The sequence below is a fragment of the Marmota monax genome, unplaced genomic scaffold (assembly GCF_021218885.2).
Source record: "Marmota monax isolate L192 unplaced genomic scaffold, Marmota_monax_Labrador192_F-V1.1 WCK01_AAM20220418_F8-fsc00011, whole genome shotgun sequence".
Taxonomy (NCBI): Eukaryota; Metazoa; Chordata; class Mammalia; order Rodentia; family Sciuridae; genus Marmota; species Marmota monax.
This window is the reverse complement of record NW_026693082.1, coordinates 5,307,755-5,327,322: the sequence shown is the minus strand read 5'-3', so window position 1 is coordinate 5,327,322 and position 19,568 is coordinate 5,307,755. Positions and strand designations below refer to the sequence as shown.

General features: G+C 41.3%; 1 long non-coding RNA gene across 1 annotated transcript in view; it reads right to left on the bottom strand.

The window, feature by feature from the left end:
* Positions 1 to 4,191: 4,191 nt before the first annotated feature.
* Positions 4,192 to 19,568, bottom strand: part of LOC124099098 (uncharacterized) — a 37,741-nt gene continuing 22,364 nt past the window's right edge. Inside the window, exons 3-4 of the long non-coding RNA XR_006853827.2 lie at positions 14,419 to 14,471; positions 4,192 to 4,334 (exon numbers count right to left, since the gene is read on the bottom strand). This is a non-coding gene — a long non-coding RNA (uncharacterized LOC124099098). The remainder of the gene's footprint in view (positions 4,335 to 14,418; positions 14,472 to 19,568) is intronic.

The window sequence follows — 19,568 nt, the reverse complement described above, 5'->3', positions numbered from 1 at the left end:
TCTTTTTTTTAAGTGACACTTAGTAAATATACTACATACACATTTTAATGCCTTTCCTACATGTGGCCAAATTACCTTTCACAGAGGTACCAGTCTATACCCAGTGAAATTAATTAGGATGTGTGTTGCCTTATACTCCTGCCAGCACTGAGTAGCTATTATAATCTATTATAATCTTTTAATAGATTATAATACTATTATAATCTTTCTGGCCTGCTACTTAAATGGGATACACAGGATTTTTCAACAAGTCTAACTTACATTCAGAAATTGGTAGCAGCTTGGTGAGCAATCTCCAGTATAACCTAATACCAGCCAAGTAGAAGGGAAAGCAAGTGATTGACTCCCAGGTCATGCTTAGGAGTTGAGAGGAAGAATGTCAAAAATTATAAATAAGTATTCAGGATGCAAGAAAGAGAGACAAACATAAAATACTCAGGTGCTTTGGCTCTATAATTATGCTTTTGGGAATTTGGCCTAAAGAAAAATCTCAGTGAGGGGCTGGAGGTATGGCTCAGGGGTGGAGTGCTTGCCTCATATGCACAGGGACCTGGGTTCTATCCCCAGCACCAAAAGAAAAAAGAAAAAGAAAAATCTTAGTGAATGGAGAAAGGGTATAGACTAGAAAAAAAGTTTATATAACATTAGTCATATCAGGGAAACATGATAAACAATTCAAAAGAAGAGAAATAGTTTAAGAAATGGGACTATATTAAGTTGATGAGTTCTATACAGTTGTTGAACGAATAATTATAAAGTATATGTGGAAATAGAAATGTGTTCATTATATTAAGTTAAACACACAAAGAAGGACATATAATTTTTGACATTTAAAAACATGTGCTACAGTATTTCATCACATAATCATCACTACAACATAATTGCTGCATTCTGTTTTTTCAGTCCAAAACTGGTTTATGACCTTTCATTGCTCACATGTGCTAGGCAGGCACTGTACCACTGAGTCACAACCCCAGCCCCTTTTCCCCACATTTTTATTTTTTTTAATTTTAATTTTTTATTTTTTTTTAAAGAGAGAGTGAGAGAGAGAATTTTTTAATATTTATTTTTTAGTTTTTGGTGGACACAACATCTTTGTTTGTATGTGGTGCTGAGGATCGAACCCGGGCCGCACGCATGCCAGGTGAGCGTGCTACCACTTGAGCTACATCCCCAGCCCTCCCCACATTTTTAAATTGGTGCATTATATTTGTACATAGCGATGGGATTTGTAGTTACATATTTGAACATAAATGGCCAATATCACTCCCCAGCACTTCCCTCCCTCCCAATCTCCCACCCCTAGATCCCTTTCCTTTACTGATCTCCTTTGATTTTTATGAGATCTGCCCCCATCTTTCTTTCCTCTTTCCTCTCTAGCTTCTGCATATGAGAGAAAACATATGACCTTGACCTTCTAGTTTGACTTATTTTGCTTAGTATAATTGTTATGCTTTAGATGTGGTGTCCTCCAAAAGCTCGAGTGTGAGACAATGCAAGAAGATCTGGAGGAGAAATGACTGGGTTATAGCCTTAAGCTAATTAGTGAATTGATCCCTGATGGGATTAATTGAGTGGTAATTGGAGGCAGGTGGGGTGTGGCTGGAGGAAGTGGTTAATTGGGGGCGTGACTTTGAGGTATATATTTTGTATCTGGAGAGTGGAGTCTCTTTCTAGGCTTTCTGATTATCACGTGAGCTGCTTCCCTCTGCTACACTCTTCCGCCATGATGTTCTGCCTCACCTAGAGCCCTGAGGAATGTGCTGGCCTTCTATTGACTAAGACCTCTGAAATTGTGAGTCCTCAAATAATCTTTTCCTCCTCTACAGTTGTTCTGGTTGGGCCCTTTAGTCACAGAAGAAAAAAAAAAACTAAAACAATAATCTTCTCTAGTTTTATTCATTTTCCTGCAAATAATATAATTTCCTTTTTCTTTATGGCTGAAGAAAACTCAACTTGTACATATACCACATTTTCCTTATCCATTCATGTGTTAATGGACATATAGGCTGGTTCCATAGTTTGGCTCTTGTGAATTGTGCTGTAGTAAAAGACTTTAATTCTTCAGGATAAATACTGAATAGTGATATAGCTGGGTCCTATGGTGATTCCATGCCTACTCTTTGGGGAACCTCCATACTGATTTCTATAGTGGTTGTATTAATTTACAATCACACCAACACTGTATAAATGTTCCTTTTCTTCTACGTCCTATCCAGCATTTATTATTATTTGTATTCTTGATGACTGCCCTTCTTATTGGTGTGAGATGAAATCTGTGTAGTTTTAATTTGCATTTCCCTGATTGCTGATGATGTTGAACATTTTTTACATATATTTATTGGCCTTTTGTAGTCCTTCTTTTGAGAAGTATCTTTTAATTCATTTGCCCATTTATTGAGTTATTTGATTTTTTTTTAGTGTAAAGTTTTGTGAGTTCTTTATATATTGTAGATATTTATCCTCTGTTAGAAGAGTAACTAGCAAAGATTTTCTCCCATTCTATAGGCTCTCTCTGCACATTTCTAATTGTTTCTTTGCTGTGCAGAAGCTTTTTAATTGATGCCATTCCATCTATTAACTCTTGGCATTATTTCCTGAGCTTTGGGGTTCCTATTGAGTAAGCAGTTGCCTGCCCATATGCTGGAATATTGACCCTACATTTTCTTCTAGGAGTTGCATAGTTTCTGGTCTAAATTCCTAGGGTTTTGATCCATTTTGAGTTGATTTTTGTGTAGAATGAGAGATGAGTTCTAGTTTCATCCTTTTATATATGAATAACTAGTTTTCCTAGCACCATTTTCTCTAATGTATGTTTTTTGGCACTTTGGTCAAGGGTCATATGACTGTAAACATGTGGGTTTGTCTCTGTGTCTTCTGTGCTGTACCATTGGTCCATGTGTCTGTTTTTATGCCAGTACTGTGAAGTTTTGGTTGCTGTGGCTCTGTAGTATAATTTGAGGTCAGATACTGTGATGCCTCCGGCATACCTTTTTTGGCTTAGAATTTGAATGGTCTAATTCTGTTTCTCAGGCCACTTAAAAAGTAAACAGAGCAGTGATGTATTCATCATGGCACATGCGCATTTGTCTTCTCCAACACTGGTAGGGCGAACCTGGAATGCTCAGCACATGCGCATTGTCAGTACATTTGAAAAAGCCCACCAGCCCGTTTAGGAGTTGAGTGGCCCTGAGGATGTCTGTCTCATCAGATAATGCGATCGTGGTGAGGCAGAATCTTCAGACACAGAAGATTAAATTTTTATATTCATACTTTGCAACCCTGTAGTAGTTTTCTCAAGATTAATATTTTGATTATACTGAACAAATCAATAACAACCAATGTGGTTATTTTTTTCACACTGGGAAAATGTTCTCTAAACTGCCACAAAGAAATAATGTGTGTTCATTTGGACTATTCAATTTTAACATATATTCACAAGTATTCCATGCATCCTAATCTTGCATCAGAGACAGTTTAATAATAAATTACCTTTTTAAAAAATACATGAATATTTTCAGTTGTAGATAGACACAGTACCTTCATTTATTTTTTATGTGGTGCTGAGGATCGAACTCAGTGCCACACATGTGCAAGGCACATGCTCTACCACTGGGCCACAACACCAACCCCAATAAATGATCTTTTTTTTTTTTTTTTTTTTTAGAGAGAGAATTTTTTAATGTTTATTTTTTAGTTTTCAGCGGACACAACATCTTTGTTTATATGTGGTGCTGAGGATCGAACCCGGGCAGCACGCATGCCAGGCGAGCGCGCTACCGCTTGAGCCACATCCCCAGCCCAATAAATGATCTTTAATACTGGCACTTTTTTTTTTTTAAATATTTATTCTTAAGTTTTAGGTGGACACAATATCTTTATTTTACATTTATGTGGTGCTCAGGCTCGAACCCAGTGCCTTGTGCATGCTAGGTGAGTACTCTACCACTGAGCCACACGCACAGTCCCTTTTTTTTTTTTTTTTTTTTAAGTTTCAGATAATGGCCACACCTCATGTGTTTGCAAAAAAAAAAAATTGGCATAAAATTCTGTAATGATTATGTGGTGAATACAGTAAACCCACATAAAGGAAAACTGGAAGGAAATAGAAAAACTGCCAACAGTTAAGAGAGTGAGAGACATCCTCTCTTAGTCTGTTTTCTGTTGCTACAACAGAATACCTGATGCCGGTTAATTATAGAAAAATAGTTTATTTAGCTTACAGTTCTGGTTGAAGGCTGGAAAGTCCAAGGACATAGTGCTGGTATCTTCTCAGCTTTTGGTGAGGATCTCATTGTTCCATGCATGGTGGCAAAACAGATGGACAAGCAGGTCTGGCACAGAGAGAAAAAAGGGTTGAATTTCTGCAATAGCTCACCTATTTGACCAGAGAGACATTAACCGGTTCTTGAGGTTTCTGCCTCCATGATCCAAGCATCTCCCACGAGGCTCCACCTCCCAATACTGCCACAGAGGAATCAGGCCTCCAGTGAGTTGTGGTGGGGACAAGCTATATTGAAACAATAGCACATCTTATGTTTGAAAATTCTCTGTAAGGTCATCATGGTACAATTACAGTGAAGAGCAGTATTTTTTTTTTTTTAAGTGGGAAGAGGTTTATGTAGGGAGGCAAATCAATGTGCTACCGGGACAGTCACGGAAAATGCTTGGCCAACGCTGGGTATGTTCTTAGCCAGGCAGCTGAACAGTGGCTAGCGTGAGGCCTGGAGGCAGAGAGCTGGGCTGGAAGCCAGGCTCCACTTCATACCAGAAGTATGAGTCCAGACAAGTGACTTAACTTCCTCCAGTTTAGTGTACACAGCTGTAGAAAGGGATGAAGAATGCCTACTTGGGCAGCTGTTGGAAGTGGGAACCAGGCATGCTCAGAGGCAGGGATGTCCTGGATGATCAATGAATACCAATGATTATAAAAAGTGATGCTTCTCTTTTTCTCCATCTTTTCATAATTATCCATGCTACAATGGAGAGAAGGAAATCCAGCTTTAAAAAAAAAAACAAACATTTGCACAACGGCTTCAGATCAATGGACATGAGAGCAACTGTAGACCACACAATTCTGTCTGCCAGGAAAGAAAAGAGTAGACAGAAGCTCTTCTCAGCTGGGTGGTTGCATGAGCAGCTCTCTATTGCCTCTCTGTTAAGTAATTTATCTGGGTGTCTTGATTGATAATGACATAGCATAAAAAGTATCACAGAGCTGCAAATAAAATCAGCTATGAAAAGGTAATAGCTAGTAATTTTTTCTCTCTTTTTGAAATAGGAAATTTTACATAATACCTATCCCTGTGTTATTTTTAATAATCTATTATGTGGTCTAATTTTTAAAGCAAAAGCTGAAGTTTAGCTCTTGTCAATCAGTGGTTTGAAGTCAGCCCCAAGAGAGCAAACCACACTGAATTTTGCTGTGACATCCATGACATTTGTCAATTACATTTGAATTTGCAGGGATTTTTAGTGCCAGGAAAACTTGTCAACCAGAGAGAAAATGGCTCAACTTAGCGACATTGAGCTGAGACTCTGGGGCCACCTGATGCAGAGCAACCTATGACCCGAGAAAATCTCTCTGTATCTCCTCAAGGCTAAGAAGACAAGTGCAATTTCCCAACTCTGCCTACCCCTTTTATAGGGAAAAAATATTGTTTTGTTTGTACCAATCCCTTTCTGACAAATTCCTTGTTATATTAGGATGCCTTTTCTTTTTCATCTTCAAAAATCTTGTTTTATTTTTGGTACTGAGGGTTTGACCCAGGAGTGCTTTACCATTGATTTATATCCCGAGTCCTTTTTATTTTTAAATTTTGGCTAAGTTTCCCAGTCTGTCCTTGCACTTAGGATCCTCCTGCCTCGGCCTCCAAAGTTGCTGGGATTACAGGCATGTTCCATGGTGCCTGGCTCCTCTTTAAAAATCTTTTAGCAATCAAAGAGACTCAAATAATTGGAGTTATTTCCATATTCAAATGAGGCTTTGCACATCTTTTATGCAGGCAGATGCAATTTCAAAGGAAACTTCTTTGGCTGGGTTTTCAGTGTTACACAGGGATTTGGGGAGTTAATCTTTACCATGTCTGTTGTCAGAGAAAAGGAAAACAGAGCTGCTTGCTCTAACTACCCTTCCCTATGCACGTGTCCTGTAATGATAGAGACAGTGGAAACTGCAGCTGGGATCTATCCAGCTCCTCCTGGGAGGCTGGGCTCACCTCAAAACCTCCAAAACAGATGGCTGTAGCTCATAGTTTTAAAGATCCCAAGACAGACATTCTGCAGCCTCCCCTGTTGGCCAGTATCAGTGCTCAATCTTCTGTTATCTGAATAACTTTTTTTTCCCATTATGCCAACAATAGTGGACATTTTAAAAGGAACACCCATGCATAAGCTTGCCACCCCCAGTACATCCCCTGCGACTATGTTGCTACAGTTCAAGTTTATTGCAGAGAGAGCAAGTATGTAGAAGACTCAGGGTATTTTGATGTTGGAATGCCGCAGTCTGGCTGGGCACAAAATCACGAGCCACTCACAGCTTTGTAGATTCAAACAGCAAGTCTTTATTCCTGACCTCTCACCGGCACTCTACACTCACGTCCTGGGGAAAATCCACACTCTCCACCAGGCTCTGAATCCCAAATACTCTCTGAATCCCACGAGAACTCAACAGGAACTCAAGGAGTGGGCGGGCGCCTGAGGCAGCAGGATACGCCCTATTCCCAGCAGGAATCACCTTAAACCTGGAACCGCCCTAAACCCTGATCCGCCCTGGTCCTTGAGCAGGGTCACCTTACTCAAACATTCATGCAATGTCACTGCAAATGACCTGGGTCCAAGGCAAGCCCATTTCCACAATGGAGAGTCCTCCTTCTAAGCAACATGGGGTAGGCTGACAAGGAAATTGCCATGCGTCATTCTTACTTAGCTATGGCTCTCAGCATTGGAAATTCTGGGTTCAATCCCCAGCACAACCACCCCCCTGCACCAAAAGTATTTTGGAGAGACTGAATGCGGATGAGTCCTGTTTCTCTTACTGGAAGGGTTTGCTTCCCCCAAAGTCATCCTGCCTTTAGAAACTTCCAGTAAAGAAGCAGGCCCTGTCCTGCTGTTCATGTGTGTCCCCAGCCTCCAAAGGACAAACACCCACACACTGTTCTACCACCCTTGACTACTCCAGGGAGGGCCTGAAGCTCTGCGGCTTGTTAGGCACCTACTAGGGAACGAGCTGTCACGGTCCCTTTCTAGCAGGTCCCTGTAATGTCAGCGAGTGGCCCTCTTGGATTAAGACGTGAACTACAGCCCAGAGGCCAATCTGGTTGACTCCCTGTTTTTGTGTGTAGCCCATAAGCTAAAAGCAGTTCTTAACCTTTTTTAAGTGGTTGAAAAAAAAATCGAAAGAAAAAATGCTATTTTGTGACATGTGAAAAATCATCTGAAATTCAAGCTTAAGTGCCCATAAATAAAGTCTTACTGGAACACAGCCTTGCTCGCTTATTTATGTCCCATTCCTTACTGTCTACAGCTGCCTTCACACCACAACGACAGTATTAGGTAGTTGTGGTGGACACTGTATGGCTGGCAAATCCTAAAAAGTGTTGGCCTCTGGCCTCTCCAGATTGAGGCTGCTACCCACTGCCTCAGAGCCTCCCTGTCACTGTGGAATTTATCTCTTCTCTTCCCCTCAGTGAGGGAGGCAGTCTTCACTGCCAAGGCACAAGGCCCCAAAGGCCATCTCTCCTTCCCCAGTCTGCTCCTTGGGTTGGTGGTGGCAGGGCTAGTTTGACTAAGGTCACAGTTGGGGACAAGGAGGGAGTTGTCTATTCTGGTTCTAGTTGTTTTCAGCAACCTTTAGAATGGGAGACGATTAGGACTTCCATTTTCAGGCTGTGTGGTGTGATTCTAACTTCTGGAGGACTGAAGCAACAGGACATGGATGAAGGAATCGAGGACAGTGCCTCCCTTTTGGCCATATTTGGAGCCGTGAATAGGGATGAGAAAGACCAGGAAAGCAGCAGGTTTGAGCAGGGAGAAGGAAGAATAGAGATTCTGCTTTGGATGGACTGAGTTTGTGTTTTATTGAGTGGACAAAGAGAAAACTGGGCGCACGAATCTGGGGTGGAAGTCTCCAAAGGACAGATGGATGGATGGATGGAAAGTCTTGGTAGTGAATTAAATTGGCCAGAGAGTAAGTACAGATGGGCACAAGAAGCAGCGGAAGGCCCAGAACAAGGCCTTCAACATTAAGAGGTTGGGTCAAGGGAGAAGAACCTGGGAAGGCAGGATTCTGAATGTCTCATTCATTGCTACCCCACTAGCCTGCATACAGAGCCTGGCATATACGACATGCTCAGCAAATTCTTTGTTAACTGTAAAGTGACCTTGAATTCCAGTGAACCCGCTCCCACTCTGAACATACTCCGGAACATTGTGGTATCACGCCGACCTACCCTTTCTCCATCTTCTAGGCCTGTATCCCCGCCCCTTTTCTTTGGCATCCTTGTCTTTTTCTTTAATATATTTTAAAATATTTTTATTAGTACAGAATAGCTATACATAAATAGTGGGGTTCAATGTGACATAATCACACATACATGGAATATAATTTGCTCCATTTCAGCATCCAGGATCGCCAACATGCGTTAAACCCATCAGGGCACCCGGCACCCTGTCTTGAGCCTTGCCTGGGCAGCAACTATGGGTGACCCTGGTTGCTGGTCCAGTGAATGAGCCAATACCGACCCTTCTTTTTAATGCTATTTTGATGTCTATGTCTACCTTCATAGACTAATACCTTACAACTGGGAGTCATCCGTGATCTTAATCAGGAAGTTCTCAGTTACACCACTGGGGCAAAGCTAGAGATGTTCCTCCTGGGTCTGCTCTGACATGAGTGACGTCAGGCAGGATCCTTCCAGGTTGAGGCTGAATCATTGATTGGCCACCTATCGGGGATATTATTTGGCTCTTAGTACTTGCACTAAAGAGAGAAAATAGTCTCACTTATTTCCTTGTATCTAGTTGATGAAAAAAAAAAATCACTTGAGATGGAGTCTCAGGGGATGCTCCCACCTAGAGAGATCGCTTCTCTTGCTCATTCCTCATCTATATAATTGTGTTCAATTCCTACTATGCAAAAATAAATAATTAAATTTAAAAAAAATTAATTAAATTGGTCTGCCAAGATTTGATCTGCACATACCATTTGGGCAAATACAAATTGCTTGCTTGTTGCTAGACTCACTTTTTTTTTTTTTTTGGTACCAGGGTTTGCTTAACCACTGAGCAACATCCCCAGTCCCTTTTTCATATTTTATTTAGAGACAGGGTCTCACTGAGTTACCTAAGTGCCTTGCTAAGATGCTGTGGCTGGCTTTGAACTCACAATCCTCCTGCCTCAGGCTCCTGAGCCTCTGGGATTACAGGCAGGCCCAGTGGCTCCCGGCTGTGTAGACTCACTCCTGACACTGGAGACAGTGCACTTGAGTTATGATCTGCTTGGGAGTTAAGAGGAGCAGGACAAGGGAAATCAGAGAAACCTAAGTAGGATCAAGGTTCTACTTAGCCCCAGGCATTTGCTGACACTTGGTGTAGCTTTTCTCATTTAAGGTTCATTATAGCCCAGAGATGTTGGTACGATTATTTGTTTTCCAGTTATGGAAACTGAGGCTCAGACAGTAGAGTCTCTTGTGCCAGGTCTCACAGCTGATAAATAGCACTAATCAACTAAAGAAATAGTTCTTAAAGGTGAGGTTCACTAGGAACAAGTGTAATGTTTTAAAAAACAATCTAGATAAAAAGAAGGGTCTATCTTGTCTGATTCACTGGATAAGCATCACCCAGAGTTGTTGCCAGATAGGCAAGGCTCAAGATGGGGTGCTGGGTAGGCTGATGGGTTTAACATACCTGAGAGAAGAAGGCAGAAGAAACGGGAGGGAGGGGCAGGACGGGAAAGAGAGAGGGTGGGCAGTCCTTCACACTGACTGCAGCCCGTGTAAATATGTGGTTTCCTGAAAAGTACTCGATTATGGGAAAGATGATCTTTTGACTTCTGAGGCTTCAAATATTAGTAGGGAACAAATGACTTCAAAATGCATAACTCTATCCTCTAAAACCCGTCCCCATCTCCAACTGCCTCCTGGCCATTTCCACTTGGACATCCATCTGAGAGTTCAAGTTCAACCTATAAACTCTAGTAATTGTCTTCCCTCCAACCCCAGGGCTCCTCCCGCTCACCATCCTAGCTTTTTCAGAGATACCTCATTCTTTCAAACTTCTCAACCCTGAATTATCTTTTTAAACTCCTCACTGGGAATTCTGTCTCCAAAATATCTCTTGCCTCCATCTCCTGATTTCCATCTCCCCCATCACTTGTGGTTTTGATTACTGTAACAGCAAAATGAAGCTTTCCCCAACGGGCACGGCTGAAACACTGCTTACTGCAGCCAGTTCCTCCAAACTGTGGTCTTCAACTGTGCATATTAGAATCACCCCTGGGGAATTTATAAAGCACTAAGAATTACCTAGCATCTTGGGTCTTCCCTTTTTTGGTATTTTACAGGCACCACATCAGGTGTGTTTATATTTCTGAGACCAACAATGTTATAAGGTTCTGGGGATTAGACATAGTCACCAGGCATTAAGGAGGTGCGACCCTCACATACCCTGTATCTCTTTGGAGTGGATGTAGGCAAGTCAGCTAGGTTTTCAATAAAAATAGCAAAGTAGGTGAAATTTAGCATCATTGCACATTCCACTTTCTGAGATCTCCCCTATAAGTATCTGTTCTGTTTTCCAATGACTTACTCAGTTCAATGGTGCCTCTGTGAAGCCTTTGACCTTTCCTATGCAAGGCCATGTTTCAGGGCTGCCAACTTCACTGTTCATGTATTTTCTGACCAGCTGTCTCAGACTTCTTTTCCAGAAGATAGTCAGAGATCAGGCAAACCTGGGTCAACTATCCCAGAATGTAATGATAGTGTTCCCTAATTTATGTTTCATATAACTCTAGAACCAGAAGGTGCTCTACCAAAAAGGAGAATTCTATGACCATGTGATTTTAGCTAATCCCTTGGAGATGTGCTTTAGATGTTAAAAGTTCTGAGAAGGTCTGCATTAAAAACTTTTGTTTAATTATATGTATGCCATTATTTCCCAAACTTATCTGACCATAGACTCCTTTTGTTTTTAAGCATCATATTCCAATAAAACCAATAAAACCATCTGTGCCCATCAGATGCGTCATGACTTTAGAGAGGGTTAGGCCTAAGAAAAATGACCCATGATGATTATAAGAATCACCAATTGTTGACAAACATTCTGATTTCAGAGATGTGAAAATGCAAAAGGTTGTACATCTTAGACTTAATTAAAGTTCGTGATGCAGAACTTCCCTTGGGATTGGGGTTTTGTGAATTCCTGGGGGGAACTGCTGGGCGAGATGGCTCTATTTTAAGAGGGATGTTCTGGGTGTGGTTGGACGTGGGTGACACGGTGAGCATGGGCACCATGGTAGAAAGGCAGGTAAGGGGACATGCCAGGAGAGGAGGGGTTTCCAGCGGCTGCACTGCCATTCCCAGGAGGACTGGTCTGGCAAGGAGGGGACAATGTCTTCATTTCCTGCAGCGCACGCTCTGGCTAGCAGAAGAGCGCGAAGACCCTCACCCTGGAGAGACGACAGTGGAGAAGGGAAGACCGCCCACCCTGCCTGGCTGCCAAACGCAGGGACAGGGTCTTCTGGCTTGCCCAGGAGAGGTCTCAGGGAGTCCAGAGAGGTTCGTGCACTTTGTAGTTGTGTGTCAGGGGAGGGGTGGGGAAGAGGCAGTGGACAGGAAGAGGCATTGAACACCAGCTAGTTTCTCAACTTGCCTAAACTTGAGCATCTTAATACATAAGTAGAATTGCAGTGATAATTTAGGTTGAGCATCTCTAACATGAAAATACAAAATGCCCCCAAATCTGAAACTTTTTGAGTGCTGACATGATGCCACTGGTGGAAAGTTCCATACCAGGAGATTTTGTTTCATGCACAAAATTATCGAAATGTTGTATAATATTACCTTCAGGCTATGTGTATAAGTATATGCTAGACATAAATGATGTCTAGCCTTTGGTCCCATCCCAGAGAGATCTCATTATGTATATGCAAATATTCTAAAAATATTCAAAATTAAAAATATTTCTGATCCCAAGTATTTTGGATAAGAGAAACTCAATCTTCAATTATCAGATAGTAAGTATACAATAGAAAGCTGATTCTGGTGCTTTAATCAAGCAAAGCTTTCTTTTTCTCCCACTTCCAGGCAATCCAGAGGTAGCATTCTGAAGAGTTGGGGACATCTATGTCCAAGATTGCTTCTTTCCATCTGCCTTGTGATCCTCTTTGGGAGTCTTTTCCTTCACGTCTGTCTCCTCATGGTCATAAGATGGCTGCTTTATTTCCTAACTAACTCTGTATTCCAGGCAGGGTGATAAAAGAAAGGGAAGAGAGAGAAGTCCCTATATTAGGAAAGTGAAACCTCTCCCAGAACCTCTTAGCTGACTGGTAAGCATCAGGTCACACAACCTTTCCTACCCCAAGGGAGATGTCTAAGCAGGGAAGTGTTAGTGTGAACTTTGCCACCATGAACAGAATTGGGATTCTGTTAGAAAATAAAGAAGGTGGAGGAGGAGACTGGGTAAGTATTCACCAACGTTGACCACAACTGCTGTCCTCTCTGGGTTGTGGGAGGTATGAATGTGATAACACATATGAAGGAGCCCAGTTCTGTGCCTGACAGAATACACATGCACCAAATTTTTTTTTCCAAAATCAGCACAAAGTTAATGAAATTGAGAATTAAAAAAAAATACAAAGGATCAATGCCACACAACATTGGTTCTTTGAAAGAAAACAATATTAATGAACCCTCTAGTCATACTAACAAAAAAAAAAGAGAAGCGCAAATCAATTTTTTTTATAATTGTGTGATTATATTTTCATTTATGTCTCTGCTAATCTGTCTTTTCTTCTTTCTCATGGTCTGTTTTTTTGAATATTATAACTTTTTTCCTTTCTTCTTTATCTCTCTTTTTACTTCTTGCCCTATGTCTCTCAACTGAAAATGAACTAGAATACTGCTTGTATGTTATTTTTATTTTACAAAAGTATGTTTATTATTTCATTATAAAGTGATTATAAACTCAATTTTCCCATTAAAGCAGAGCAAATGAAAATGAAACCAAAGCCATGTAAAGTGGTACATGCCTATAACCACAGCAGCTTGGGAGGCTAAGGCAGGAGGATTGCAAGTTCAAAGCCAGCCTCAGCAATTGAGGCCTATAGACAACTATAAAAGCTTATGAAGTTTTCAAGGTATAGTTCTTCTTAGAGAAAACAACTTCTTGGTAAAATTGGCCAGTTCCTCAGGGGAAGGTCACCTCCTAAACAGGACATGTAAAATGTATCTTGATCTCAGTAATGATAGTTTTTTTTAAACTTTTCTCTGCTTAACTAAAATAAGAATTAAGGCCATTTATTTATTTTTTCATTAAAATTATTAATAAAAATTAATTGAAGGTCACAAAAATTAAGTATGGCTTAACTTTTTTTTTTAGCTTTTCCAGTTCTTTTATTTATTTATTTATTTGTTACTGGATATTGAGCCCAAGGGTGCTTAACCTCCGAGCCACATCACAGCCTTTAAAAAATTTTTTATGTTTTTTTTTTTTTTTTTTCTGAATCCTCCTCCTTTTTTTTTTTTTTAATTTTTTATGTTGAGACCAGATACTCTCTTTCTGCACCTGCGGCAGCTGATGGTTTGATGGCTTCCCCTTCCTTCAAGGTTGGAAAATGTGTTGTAACTTGTGGTTATTCCACAAGGTGGCATGTGACCAAGAGGGAGCCAGAATCATGACTATGAAACCTTTGGTCCAACGTGCACCGTGGAGGAGAACAGACAGGACATTTTGTAATAGGAAGCCAAGGATAGAAGCCAACTAGTGACTAGGACAACAGAGCAGTAATCAATAGGACATTCTGCTCCTGCTGCAGCAAGTCAGTGTTTGGGTCAAAGTCCTTCTCTGACTACCCAAGTGGATTGTTCTCTGGTCCTCTGTATTCCTAGAGGAGTGAGTTATTTATACCACTTATGGCACCTCTTTAATTGTTATTCTCAGGTGTTTAATCTGTGTCATCAACCATGCTATAAAGTCCATCAGGACCAGGCTCCCTGTTCACTTCCTTGTGGTCCCCACTCCAAATCCTACCAATAGCTCAGTGCCTTTGAGAGTCAGCCAGGTAACCGTGTGAGGTAGGTCTGGAGCTAATGGAAGGCAGCACCCGGAAATGTGCACCAGCCCTGCCTAAAGGCACTCTAGCAAACAAAGGAAAACATTGAGAAATAAGGATTTCAGAATTGATAAGCAATGGCTACTTACCTGACCAAGGAAGGACAATAATGCATCTTCTGCCTTCTGTAAGAAGCACACACCTATGAAGAATTAGTCAAAAAAATCAAACCCCAATCCCAACAAGCTTCTAGATATAACTAGAAGATTTACAGGACATCAGTGAGACAGGGGAACCCGGCCATAAGTTGCAAAGAAAACAAGAAATGTAGAAGCCAAGCCTATAGATTAAAAAAAGAATTAAGAGATGTATCAACCAGGTCTGATGGATACCTTCTTTGGTTCTGAAAGGATAAAAGAAACTGAAGTTAAAGACCAGGCATTGTAAACTTTCTAAGCTGCAAAGCCTGAGTTAAAATGTAAAAGACCAGGTATTGTTAAGTTCCTATGCTACACTCAAAACATGAAATTCCTGTAGCTGTTTGGACAATTCATGGGACTGCCCAGTAGATATTCCCCCTGACCATTTAGTTGTTAAATAACCTGGGCCCTGTGCAGTTTGGCACGTAGGCATTCAGGGCCCAAACCAATCAGTTTGAATGTACCCCCCTTCTTAGGACTAACCTATCTCCCCCGCCCGACCTGTTCCCGCCAATGAATGTACTAATCATGTTCGAGAGTTGTTGTTCGATTTTCTCGCGCCTCATGATGATTTGCTCTGATGTATGCAAAGCCCCCGCCCTCCCCAAAAAGTGTACTTAAGCACTGCCTAACCCCTGCTCGGGGCTCTTGGCCGCTCTCCCTTGTTGAGTGAGCACAGAGCCCCAGCATGCTGGATCCTCAATAAACCCCCTTTTGCGGTTGCATGAGTCGGTCTCTTGGTGGTCTCTTCCTCCGACGTTCGCCGGACCCTTACAGTTCCTGATCTGAACCAACTCTAAAAATAATACTTGAGACAATTAGAGAAATTTAAACACTGATCTGCTTAGGGAATTTTTTTTAGGTATGATAATAATATTGTACTATATTTTTGAAAGCGTCCCTAACATTGAGAGATGCATATTGAAATACATTAGAGATAAGATCATATTAGGGACTTAAAAATTATGCAGTATGTGTGGACAGGAATGGGTGGTTAATTCATCACAATGAGCTAAGACGCCAATGATGGCTGTGGTAGCTGGATGACAGATGCGCAGGACATCATAGTGTTTTTTTTTTTGGTGTGTGTGGGGGTACCAGGGATTGAACTCAGGGGCACTCAACCACTGAGCCACATCCCCAGACTTTTTTGAATTTTATTTAGAGACGGGGTCTCACTGAGTTGCTGAATGCCTCTCTGTTGCTGAGGCTGGCTTTGAACTCCTGATCCTCTGGCCTCAGCCTTCCGAGCCGTTGGGATTACAGGCGTGCACCACAGCACCTGGCTACAGAACATCATAGTCTTAATCTCTCCAATCTTTGGTTATGTATAAAACATTAATTAAAAAAAAAAGACTAAAGTGGGAAGTATCACTGGGCCAGCCAGAGCACGCCCATGGCGGACAGAGGCTTCAGAACCTCTCATCAGCACAGGGCTCTCCCCAAGAGCACTTTGTATTCTTGATTTTTCTTAAAGAAGGCTCCCCAACTGCAGAAACTTCAGGCCTCCCAAACCTTGGATCTATTACTAATGGTAGACAACCAATTGACTCCTATTTCAGGTATTCCATAAATGTTTGTGTCAGCATGCATTTTAAAAAACACCTTTTAAATGAAGATTTTTCACATTTACACCAAAGTAGACACATTATACAAATGAGCCTCTTGTACCCTTCCCCCATTTGAAGTGTCAAAATTTTCTTGCCCCTTCCTTCTTTTCCTCTTTCTTTTTCTCCAGTCAATAGTTCTATGTTGCCCCATTTTCTTTCAAAACCATAAAATCATTATCAGACCTGACAAAATTAACAATAATTCTTTAATACTCTTTGATATCCACCTAGGTTCAAATTCTCCTAATCTCAAAATGGTTCTTTTCTTTTTGTTTTTAGTACTGGGGATTGAACCCAGGGGTGCTCAACCACTGAGCCACACACACACCCAACCCCCCCCTTTTTTTTTTGTATTTTTATTTAGAGACAGGTCTGTTAATTTGCTGAGGCTGGCTTTGAACTTGTGGTCCTCCTGCCTCAGCTTCCCAAGCTGTTGGGACTACAGGCATGCGCCACCACACTTGGCCAAATGGTTGTTTCTTCAGCAAATATCTCCAATTAATGTCAAAAAAAATGAAACAAGAGTCATTGATGAACTGTCCCCATTTTTGCATTTGATGGTTCCAGTCACACTTTCCTCCTCCATCAGAGGAAGATCCATATAAAAATATTGACTAAGTTTGACCTTTTTGTGAAATTTGACTGCAAAGTTAAAATAGTTGCATTTACCAATGGCCACTAAAGGTGAATAAATAAGATATAACCAAGTTAGCTAAAAGAAGAGCTTATCTGAGATATAAAGAAGATAGTGTTTGCATTTGCTTTCTGTTCCCTTTTGCTTAGTGGAAAAGAGCTAGTATTCTGCTTTTAGCTGTGACCTTTACTTCTAGCCCTACTATTCTGTAATGACCCAATGCTTCATGTGTGCATTGCAAACTAGGCAGACTATACTTTGTAGAACAGAATGCATATTCTATGGAGTATGCTAAGAATACTACATTTTGTGTTTGCTGGGCATAACAAGGTTAAGAACCTTGGTTGCCATAACAAACTGTTAAGAACTGGGTGGCTTAAAAACAACAGAAATTCATTTTCTCAAGGCTGAAAGTTCAAAATCAAGGTGCTGACAAATTTTGTTTCTGGTGACACCTCTCTTCCTGGCTTGCAGACTGTGCCTTCTTGCTGTGCCTTTATGTGGCTTTTTCTCTCTGTGTGTGCACACATGTAATGAGAAAAACTGAGAGCACCCTGGTGTCACATCTTCTTCTTATAAGGACACCAGTCCTACAGGATTAGGACCCCAATCTTATGATGTCATTTAACCTTAATTCCCTCCTTAAAAGCCCTATCTCCAAATACAGGAACACCAACCATTAGAGCTTCAACATGTGAATTCTGGGGGGACCTAATTCGGTGCATAATGTATGCATGCACATGCACACACACATACACCCTTAGGATAAAGGGCAATGAGGAGAGAGGGGAAATGCTCGTCAGATTTGAAATAAGTGGGTCTTTAGGGATCTCATTAAGCATACTGCCTATGTAGCATACACAGAGTAAAATATATATTAGAAATTATCCAGTGGTGAATTGACTTTAAAGTAGGTATTTAGGAACTCGTATTTGAAGAGGAGGGAAGATGTATAGCATTAATGCCCATCCTCCCCTCCCCTCCTCTGGTTATGTATGTATTTTAAGGACAGTGAATGAGTTGGGGAACGTCAGATGACAGATACTAGATCTGGAAGGAATCTCAATAAACCATCTGGTTCAATAGTTGGAGAGAAGACTAAGTGTTAACTAAGAAGAGGAACACCCAATTTCAAAATAGAGAGGGAGGTGCCTCCTGGGGACTAGTGAGATGCTGGCACTCAGAGAATGGGGTTAGGGGCGGTCATGATTTCAGAGGTAGATAGCAGTGATGTGAAGATGGCAATGGTTGGGGAGCATCTATGTGACCTAGGTCATTTGCAAAAGATGGTTTCAATGAAGAAGTGAAAAAAATTTCAAAGGGGATGATCCAAGTGCTGTGGGGGTGGGGACTAATCTTCCTGAACCCTTTGACTTGGATAACTGTGCTAATGGATGTAGATTTATTGTCCAAATGGGGAACAGCAAGAACCTGGACTGTTCCTGGCAAGTTGGAGGTACAGGCATCCTGCCAGTAACCCTCTCCTTTCTTGCTGGAGATTTGTTTAAGGGTTTCCCAGCTGTTTGGGATGTGGATGGACATTTGTCCTTTGACTTTCAGAAACTATGTGAGATGTGCCCTCCTCGGGGTTTTCTTGAGGGGAAGTTAGAGCAGAAAGCCTGCTAAGCTCTAAAACTATAAAGCAGAAGAGCCTCACCCTGGGACAACACTGATTTCAACATGAAGGCTGAGTCTGATTCTCTTTGTGCTCCAGGATCCAAGAGATAAATTTTATAAAATTAGTTCCTGGAACAAAAGAAGGTTTTTTTCCCAACTAGTAAAAGCACAACAACTTTCCAAAAAGTGCAGCAAAGTGCTTGCCCAGAGCCCCGAGGTTTAGAAATTTAACAATGTATTCAGAAATTTTTGATTTTTTGAACTCCTATTTTATTAAAAAAAAAAAAAAAAAACTCTTGATTTTAGATTAAATCATCCTGGTTGACCAAAAAGACTTTGGAAATGTGTAGAGAAAAAAAGTTTGCTATTATTCAAGAAATCTCTTATAATTGGCAAGAAATTTGAAGTGACTAAGATTTTATCTCAGTCAAATGAATTATCTTGCTATCATTTGGTGGGTGCTGGGAAAACACACAAGACTTCTTTGTCAGAGAAGACAGTCTATAATTTACAGTCCGAGCAGTAGACAGATCCCCAGAATGTCTTTAAAATTTATACTGGTTTCCCAGGTATAAAGGTATTTAAAAAAAAGGTTGAAGAGGGCCAAATTCTTCCTGAACATGAACTGGGTTGCATTTCAGGTGAGGAATTTTGAGTTTAGGGGATCTGAATCTTTCATAAAGGGCAGTAAGCAGGAGTATGCTGCAGTCTGGCTGGGCACAAAATAACCGAGCCACCACACCGCCTTGTAGATTCAAACAGCAACTCTTTATTCCCGACTCTCACCAGCCCTCTGCACGCACGTTCTGGGAAAATCCACCCTCCACCCAAATACTCTCAGAACCCCGCGAGAACTCGGGAACTCAAGGAGCGGGCGCCTGAGGCAGCAGGATTCACCCTATTCCCAGCAGGATCCACCCTAAACCCAGATCCACCCTAAACCCGGATCTACCCTGGTCCTTGAGCAGGGTCACCTCTCTCAGACATTCATGCAATGTCACTGCAAATGACCTGGGTCCAAGGCAAGCCCATTTCCACAATGGAGAGTCCTCCCTCTAAGCAACATTGGGTAGGCTGACAAGGAAATTGCCATGCATCATTCCTACTTGGCTATGGCTCTCAGCAGGAGTAGATGGTTATCTCTATCTTCCAAGGACCTAGGCAAATCCATCTTTTGCTCTAGAGGTATATGTGGTTATTTTTCCAAGGTGTTCACTGTAGAGTCTTTCTTCAAAAGA